Below are 10,122 nucleotides of genomic sequence, written 5' to 3'. Positions count from 1 at the left end.
GGGGATACACGACCCTGTATGAAATTCACGCCAAAAAAATTAAAATTAAATTATGGGTTTTTACGTGCCAAAACCAGTTCTGATTATGAGGCACGCCGTAGTGGGGGACTCCGGAAATTTGGACCACCTGGGGTTCTTTAACGTGCACCTAAATCTAAGTACACGGGTGTTTTCGCATTTCGCCCCCATCGAAATGCGGCCGCCGTGGCCGGGATTCGATCCCGCGACCTCGTGCTCAGCAGCCTAACACCATAGCCACTGAGCAACCACGGCGGGTGAATTCACGCATCTGAATAGCATTTGAATGCATTTGGCTACTAAAGGAAACATGTCTCTACAAGGAAAACGCGAGGAGGAATTGGACGTGCTCGTCGTATTGCGCGGCCCAGCGACCACTTGCACCCGCCCAAGTTTCTGCTTTTCCACGAGGCCGTATCAAGCTTTTGCAATAACATGTATCGAAACATTTCTTTTAAATGCGAAGCGCTGCCTTGGTTTCAGTTATATGGATGGCGTGGTGCGACATCAATTAGACAGGCCCGTAGGCTCCCTCTGTCTTCAATCGGTCTTGCCCAAAATAGGGCGTCCTTGTATTCTACATTGAAAGCTGTGAGGAAATAAAAGTAACAATTCTACCGCGAAAATAAGCAGGAAGGTAGAACTCGAAGCTCCGTGCAGATTTCCAGCTGCTCAGTATAATTCTTGGAAGGATAACTCGACGCGTTTTGGCTAAGATCAAGTCTTTTATTTTCTGTTTGTGTGCTCCGAACTCAAGAGACAATAAATACGTGCCTGTCGATAAATGCAGCTTTAGCGGGAAGAGAGCTGAGAAACATCCAAAGCTTAAGGCGGACGCCCACGAAACCCGGATGGTCGTTACTTAGAGCTTACTCCGTTCACGGCTTACTATACGCGCTTTCATCGACGTAACATCTTAGCTGCTGTGTTTCCATCCAACGCCTTTTCTCTCTATACGTGATCGGAGTTAATCCGAATGCTTCAGATACGACATTCGAACGGACATGTGCATCTATATGCTGCGCCATTTCTTACGTTCGTTTTGCTTCACTGAACGGCGGAAGGTGTTCCGTTGCCACTTACAAGGAACCTGCTCTCCGCGATATTTTTAATTCACTGTTGGTAGAAGCAATGAGCAACGACAGGCTTCGAATGATTAAAATGGAGGTCATGGCTAACAGCTGTTTGGAAGTAAAGGGAATTTTCGTAAGCCGGTTGCGACAAGCGCACGATAATAAACACGGGATGAATAAGAGCGTACGTCGCCAATTAATAGGCGTTAACTGCATGGTTCCAAATATACACTTTTGCCAAAGCAGCGATAAGTAAGTTCTATAAGGACAAAACCTTTATCAACTTATGTTCTGTTTTCCCACGAAACGTTTGTAAAACCTGCTTTGAATGCCGTATATAGACCTATCCATCAAGAGCTCCTTGGTCATCGCCATATTATCCTCCTCTAGTCCGTTGGAAACTCACTTGAGCCCCTGGTCAAAAGCATTAGGAACAGATACCAAGCAAGCAGTCCAGACAGGACATGTCCTCCCACCCGATGGAAGTGTCTGTAGGCAGACAAGTCACAGGATGTGAGGTCGCGGAGTTGCACTGGCCTTGCTGTCATTGTCGGTGAAGAAAAAAGAAACGAGCATCATTGCGCGCCACGCGCGATTGAGTGTACGATTGTAATCGGGGCGCAGTTACGACAGTCTCCACTTCTCAAAATAACTTAAAGAATACGGCACAAGCAACGCACTTGTTGCAATCCACGTTAAGCGAAGCTTTCTCCGATTGTTTGATTATTTGAAAACGTGTTTGTTATGCTTTTTAAATGACAATTCTGCTCTGGACTATTTGCTGCTTGTTTAATGCAAACCTAAGTTTATGTGGCCTTATGTATGCGACATTGGTGCAGTGAAGACTTGCAGGCTAACGCGATGTTTTGCGAGTAGTGAAAGAATTGTGAGCAGAGGTGCATGTGTACAGAAGTATGAGACCTAAAAATGCATGTTTAACGCTTCAACACCTCTGACGAAGGCAGCAAGAAAACCACCGACGGACCGACAGACAAACCGGTGGGTGTAGTTGAACATACCTCACTTTATCACTCGAAGACTCAACTTAAAATCTATTCCTGACATGAGTAACGCATTGATTGGACAGCGAGGAATCATTTCCTACACCCTAGGCGCTCTATGTGACGCAGTGAACTTGCAGATGCAAGCAATGCGCAAGAATACAATCATGCAGTTGCAGGCAATCGACATAGGTGCTCGTTTAGCCCTAAACACAAGACCGCCGCTTGTCATTCTGGCTTTTTAGTACCGATGTCAATACACCACATATGGATGGAATGAGCCGCACTGAAGACATGCCCGAACACTAGATCCTACCTTGTCGATTACCATCAAGACTTCCCCGACGAACCGCGACCCTATTGTATAGGATATATGCTTGGCCGTGGTGTTCACCCATGCCTACGCATTCCGGATAGATACGTCCGACACCGCAGCCTAATTCGGTGACGGCAAAAAAAAAAAAAAGAACGTAATATTATGTGCAGTGCCGACAGCACAGCGTACAGAGAGGATCACTATCATGCGTGCTTAACCAGTTGGACGACCAGCCTCTGTCGGAAGAGTTCTGCAACATCGACGGGACTTAACATCGCAACTCAAAGTCGTTATACTGTGCTTCTTGCGTACAGTCATCGTAAGATGAGTTCTGCCGCAATTTTTCTATCTCGCTGTTTCGATCCTCTTTCCAATCCCCATTGTCCCCACCCCACTGAAGGGTAGCAAACAAGGAACGCTCATACTTTTAACCCCTCTGCCTTCCCTCTATTTCTATACCTCTCTTTCTGATGTAGTGACTCTTCAGTCACAAACTTGGAGCTTGTTTATACCCCCAAGAGAGAGAGAGAGAGAGAGAGAGATAGAAAAATCCAGAGCCCTTCCACTACTGTGAAGATGGAAGCCGGCGAAGCTGTGACTATGGTGGGTCTGCTGTAGTGAATATTGCTATAGTGGATTTATATATTATCATTATTGATTATATTGAGCGTCTTCGGTATGTTCGTCAAACAGCAAGGACACCGGCGTCTTGTTTTCGCCCGGCGCGATGGCCAAGTAGTGCGTATGCTGCGCCAAGTCTGCCCCATTGTCAAAGACTAGCGCATGAGCCACAGTGTTCATAGCCGCGGCACACTGCACGGCAGCGTCAGGATCCTGTGAGATCTCTCCCGCTCCTGGTCTCGGCGGCTCATACCCACATATCCAACGTGGGTATGAGGTACAAGTGCTTTCTTTCTTACCTTCCTTTCTTTCTTTCTTTTCTTCCTCACTTTCTTTCTTCTCTTTCTTTCTTTCTTGTCTCTGGCTCATACCCGCATATCCCTGGCGCATACCCGCATTGTATATGCGGGTATGCGCAACAGGTGATTTTATGAAATGCGAAGCATTTCTTGGCGAACATTTGCTACTTTGACAGTATCTATCTATCTGGCCGCCTACGACTTTGCGCTCTCGTGGTCGTTTCGTTACCTTGGTATGTACCAAAATTGGCATACTATTATAACAGTATATGACGAACATAAATGATATGTCATAACATGAATGTCATGACATGCGTGTCATGCAGGTCATGAAACAGCTGCCTACATCTTGATGCTCTCATGGTCGTTTCGTTAACTTGGTAGCTACCAAATTTGACATATTATGACAGGAGTGTATGACTTACATAACTGATACGTCATCACATAAATGTCATAACATGCGTGTCATGTAGGTCATGACAATGACCCAGCAAAAAAATATTAACACTCAAAAACCACTGAACTGGGTTCGGACATGGGTACTAAATGAAGGAAACACTAAAGGATTATGGTAGAAGTCCTAGTCATGAGCATGACTCGGCAAAAATGACAATGACTCAGCAAAAAAAGATTACCACTCAAAAACCATTCAGATGGGTTCTGACTTGTTGAGTGAAAACCACAATGCCGGCTCAACAAAAATGACTCAATGACTCAACAAAATGACAATGACTCAGCGAAAAAAGATTAACACTCAAAAGTAACTGAAATGGGTTCTAACGCAGGTACTAAGTGAAGGAAACAATAAAGCATGATGGTAGAAGTCATAGTCATGAGCATGACTCAGCAAAAACGTCAATGACTCAGCGAAAAAAAAAGATTAACACTCAAAAACCACTGAAATAGGTTCGGACGTGGGTACTAAGTGAAGGAAACACTGAAGGATGGTGGTAGGGCATAGTCATGACCATGACTCAGCAAAAATGACAATAATTTAGCGAAAAAAGATTAACACTCAAAAACCATTGAAATGGGATCTGACGTGGGTACTAAGTGAAGGAAACACTAAAGGATGGCGGTAGGGAATAGCCATGAGCATGACTCAGCAAAAATGAGAATGACTCATCGAAAAAAGATTAGCACTCAAAAGCCACTGCAATGGGTTCTGACGTGGTACTAAGTGAAGGAAACGTCATAGTCACGAGCATGACTAAGGCTTTCGCCTTAACATCCTTTAGGTGTAGCTAAAGGGACTCCTGAGGACTCATGACATAAATGTCATGGCATGCGTGTCATGTAGGTCACGAAAGAGCCGCTTACGTCTTGGTGCTCTCACGGTCGTTTCGTTAACTTGGTAAGCTCCTCGCACAATGCTTCGCATAACATCGATTCCCACAGGGCGTGGGATCTGCCGACTTTTCTTATCTTGTCTTTTACTTCTTTTATCCTTAATCGGGATGTAACTGACGAGCATGTGATGTTATTGATGTCATGATCTATCAGCCATGTTAGTCATCCGTTTTGATACTTGTGCTAAGGCACAACTAGCGGGCAACCGCGAGGCACATGGAGCCATACACCACGCACATGGAGCCGAAATGCTGTTGATGATATTGTTACGGGGAGGCAGACACAACAGTAAAACGTATTTACAATATATTTACAAGGCGATGAAGCGCTGAACCATATGGACGAGAGCGCGCTAGATCAAAAACGTCTTCTTCATCGACGCCCCTCTTGAGGAATAGTCCCGTGACAATATTTTTTTCTACACGCGGACGCGATCCTAGGGGAACTAGTCCTTAAAAACTTCGCTGTAATGACTTTGTTCTTGTAATGTGTTTAGAGGGTGGGGCTTCTATAGACCAGGGCTCCCATGGCCGAGGCGAAATAGGAGCGATGACAGCCATGCGCAACTTTGAGACTTCGTGATTGGCATAGTTTTACTCTACGTTATGTTTTACCGCGATAGCGTTAAGGGCCCCGTGTCGCAGAAATTCTGGCGTCGGTGTCGGCATGTGGCGTCGGCGTCCGCGGCTGAGAAAATCATCCCGAACCGCCCCTACCACGCAGGCCCTCCGCGTGGCGCTGAGGCCTTAGTGAAATAATTGAATTTCTCAAAGTAAAATCCGTCAGAAAAATCGTAAAGTACGACTTAAGCACAACCTACAGACATGATAGCGTCTGATTGTAATTTGAATGTACAAGAAAACATAATTCTGTCACGAGGAAACTCACACACAAACCCCCTTTCCAGCATTTCTACCATAACAACAACGGCCCGCCCGGGTAGGTTACTTGCAAAAACACCATCCAGATGGCACTCGCCTCCTCGGCAGCGTGAAACGGCAGCGGGGCGCAGAGGCGAAGGTGGAGAAGAAAGAAAGCTACAGTTGCCGGGAAGCCTGAGAAGCATTCAGGGATCTTTGAATGATATCGTGTTCCAGTCTTAAAGGCGAAGCTTAAGCGTCTTCCAAATTTTTTAAATGCCGTACTGCTGAAGCGGCCATGGTTACAGCGGACATTTTTGCTGCTAAGCACGAGGTCGTGAGTTCGATTCCCGGCCACAGATGCTGCACTGGAGCAGAGGAGGAATGCAAAAAACCTGTTGTATCAAACTATGTGTTAATATTAAAAATATTTTAGGCAACCAGAATGAATCTGTGGCCTTCCTACAGTGCCTATACCCCTAGTTTCAACCTCTAGTTGAAACTACCTTGAGACTATCAGGATATGAACCTTTCGTTTCAACCACTTGTGCCCGAAGTAGTAAGGTTCTGCTTTACATTCGCAAGGACCTTACGTATTTTGCCCAGCCCGTACCTCCACACGACGATAACCAATATGTCTGTGTTACTGTGAAAAAGAAGAGGCTGTCTTTTACACTTATTGGCGTCTACCTTTCCCCAACAAGTCAATTCGATAGCAAAAGACTAAAAGATCTTATGGCTGCGACTCACGGTCCTTGGATAATAACAGGAGACTTCAACGCTCACCACCAGATATGGGGAAGCTCCAGGATAAATTCAAGAGGCAGGTCACTCATATCCTTTGCATCAGGCCACAACCTGCGTCTCCTAAATGACGGAAGCCCGACATATCTGCGAGGAACAACGTACAGCAGCTGCCTAGACTTAACACTGGTATCACGTTGCCTAACTTCGAGAGTGCAGTGGTTCACTGATATCGAAACCCATGGAAGTGATCATATTCCGACCTATGTGAGAATCGATGGACTAGAAGCTACATTACCCAATATATCTCGCCAAATTGACTGGTCAGTGTTTGAAGATCTTGTAGAAGACGCATGCAAGAAACCAATCGCACGCAGGCTAGAAGATATCATTGCAGACGCAATGCACGATTGTACGCATAGCTTCACACATTCATCAAAGCGTACAGAGTATGACATTGAATTGGAAAGACTTCGTGCACTACGTCGTCGAGCTGAAAGGAGGTACAGGCGCACGAAGTCAATTCTTGACCTCAGAGTAGCTCGGCGAATGCAAAAGAAGATACAGCGCCGGATGGATAAGCTAGAAGATCAAAGATGGAAATACTTTTGTGAGTCACTGGACCCCCGAAAGCCACTGTCCCGTGTGTGGCGTACCCTAAGGGGTCTTCGCTCATGTCCCCAGCAACGACACCCATTTAATGCCCTTGCTCTCCATCAAAACCGCCGTGAGATAGACGTTGCAGAAGAGTTTTGTGCGAAAGTCGCCGGCGGAACAGTTCTACTCCCTGACATGGTTTTAGGCGACATTCCTGGTCCACGAGATACAAGTATGGATGCTCCTTTTTCTATGGAAGAGTTAGAGGCTGCTATGGCGCTATGTAGGTGTTCGTCTTCGCCAGGGCCCGACGGAATCACATATAATGCTATGCGCCACCTACGTCGAGAAGCGCGACGAGAACTGCTCAACCTTTTTAATAGGTCATGGCATGATGGCGTCGTTCCACAGGAATGGAAACGCAGCCGCTTGATACCGTTGCTAAAAGCAGGAAAGTCACCGCTAGAACTGTCATCATATCGGCCTATAGCACTCGCCAGCTGCGTCGGAAAACTCATGGAGCGCATGATCCTCATGCGTCTCGAATGGTATCTTGAACGCCACAATAGTTTACCCTGACACTATGGCGGGATTTCGACGAGGCCGTTCATCGATTGACAATGTCATCGATCTTGTGTCATCTGTTGAGCAGCAAAAGTCTTGGAAACGATTATCAGTAGCGCTCTTTCTTGACGTGAAAGGCGCCTACGACAACGTTTCCCATCAAGCCATCCTAGACGCACTTTTGACATTGGAACTAGGAGGGCGAGTATTTCGATGGATCCAAAGCTACTTGACACAAAGGTCCTTGTTTGTACGCACAGAAGATGGTCCGACTACTGACCACTACACATGTCGTGGCGTTCCTCAAGGCGGTGTTCTAAGCCCTATTCTCTTTAACCTCACACTTCTTGGGCTGGCCGATTCCCTACCGGAAACAGTGAGTGTCTCCATCTACGCCGACGACATCTGCATCTGGGCATCAGCGGTGACTCGCCCGCAGGTTCGTGCAATGTTGCAGAAGGCAGCAACACAGGCAACTCGCTATCTTTGCACACAAGGCCTAACCATCTCGACAGAAAAATGTGCGTTAGTCGCTTTTACGCGAAAAGCGATGTCTGGTTATCCAGTGTGCATCAATGGCCAGCGTATCTCCTACAAGAGAAATCATCGGTTTTTGGGTGTCTTTGTTGACCGAGACCTCTCCTGGAGCCCTCAGGTTGCCCACTTGAAGAAGAAGCTCACATCTATGGTTCACGTTTTCAAATTCATCGCCGGTAAAGCGTGGGGATCATCAGTGAGCTCTATGCTACAGTTGTACCGAGCACTTTTTATCGGCTTCCTACGCTATAGCTCTCCCGTGCTTGCTAAAACATGCAAATCAAATCTTCGAGCCCTTCAGAGCGTGCAAGCACAGGCATTACGTGTTTGCCTCGGCCTTCCGCGGAGCGCCTCAACAGCAGGAACAGTTATCACGGCTCAAGACCATCCGATCACGAACTTACATGACCATCGACACGCTTAGGGCCCATATTCGCCACGTTTCACGGATGCAATCAAGCTCTCTTGCCTCCCTGCCAGAACGACGACCACAGGGCGTCATTCTCCAACGTGGATCAGCATTCATAGTGCCTCCCTACCATCGGGGTTCACACCCTCGGCACGTTCACCGTCAGCGTTGTGGTGTTTAAAACAACCTGAAGTGCGCCTTTACGTTCCAGGAATAAGAAAAAAGACGGACATGCCCACTTTGGCCTTGAAGCAAGTAGCTCTCGATTGCTTGCACTCTCTTTACTCTGACCGAATCCACATATATACGGATGGCTCTTCCACTCAGACCAGCTCCACCGGCGCAGTGGTTATACCATCACGATCAATGAGCATCACATACAAGACGTCTCACGTGACATCATCGACCGATTCGGAGCTTGTTGCCCTCCGAGGTGCCATTGATTATATTAACAACCAACCGGCTAATCGGTGGGTAATATTATGTGATTCAAAGGCGGCCCTACAATGTCTTTTGTCAGCTCTCCGTCGCGGGTCCTGCGAACAACTCGTCTCGGAGATACGACAAATGCACCACCATACGATCGCAAAAGGACACGACGTCGTGTTTCAGTGGCTGCCGAGTCATTGCGGTATCACCGGCAACGACATCGCCGACGAAGCTGCTAGGAAAGCACACGAAGGAGCAAATATTGTTTCTGTACCTTTATCGAGGACTGACGCAGCCCAACACCTAAGCAAGCTAGCGCAAACTATGACATTGGAGAAGTGGCATACAACTGAATTCGCCCAACATTGGTTGCATTCTCTCGACCCATCTATGCAGCTGCGGCTGTTGCCTGGATTTCCGCGAAATGAGGAAACAATGCTGTGCCGCTTACGCTTGGGTGTTGCTTTCACCAATGCTTACACGTGTTTGATTGGAATGGCTGATAGCGCCGAGTGTAATGCCTGCGGTGTCGATGAGACTATAGAACACCTACTATGCTACTGTCCATCATTTTCAAAACGAAAGACATGACCTCTGCAACGTTCTCAATAGGCTAGATAGAAGACCGTTCACTTTGAGCAAGATCTTGGGACCATGGCCTCGAATATCACAGCTGCAAAAGGCCACAAAAGCGCTGCTGCGATTTCTAAAAACTACAGGACTGAGTGACCGTCTATGACCCGGACTGATTGATAATCAGTGATTGAACAGAGATCTGTTGCTACGTCGGCGATATCAAGAGTGGACTTTCTATTCTTCTCTTAATCTCTCTCTCCCCTTTTTCCTTCCCCCAGTGTAGGGTAGCCAACCGGGCTCAGTCCTGGTTAACCTCCCTGCCTTTCATTAAATCATTCTCTCTCTCTCTCTCTCCGCAATGCCGCTTCTGCGCAGAGCCAGGGTCCTTCAGGCACATAGGGGGTTGCAGAGAGGCACCACTCAATCCTCCGAACCTTTACCACACCAACGAGCTTTGGGAGAGAGCCTTGGCCAGCTCCGACCTCGAGGATCAGCAACGGCTGATTGCGAGGGCCCAGGACGCGGCCCGAGCTCGAGGCATTCTGGAATGTGGACGCCTATCCAAAGCTGCATTTACATAATAAAGATGTTTATTCTCTCTCTCTGTCCATGTTGTAACAAAAGTGGTTCGATCATCGCGGACCCCTATGTTGTCCTTGCGGTGTCTGTGTTTGGTGGCTTCTTATGTTATGATTACTAAAAATCGGGCCCCTCGATGCCCTTTCTTA

This window comes from Dermacentor silvarum, chromosome 1, assembly GCF_013339745.2.
Source record: "Dermacentor silvarum isolate Dsil-2018 chromosome 1, BIME_Dsil_1.4, whole genome shotgun sequence".
NCBI classification, from domain to species: Eukaryota; Metazoa; Arthropoda; class Arachnida; order Ixodida; family Ixodidae; genus Dermacentor; species Dermacentor silvarum.
The sequence above is the reverse complement of the archived record's forward strand: the minus strand, read 5'-3'. Positions refer to the sequence as shown.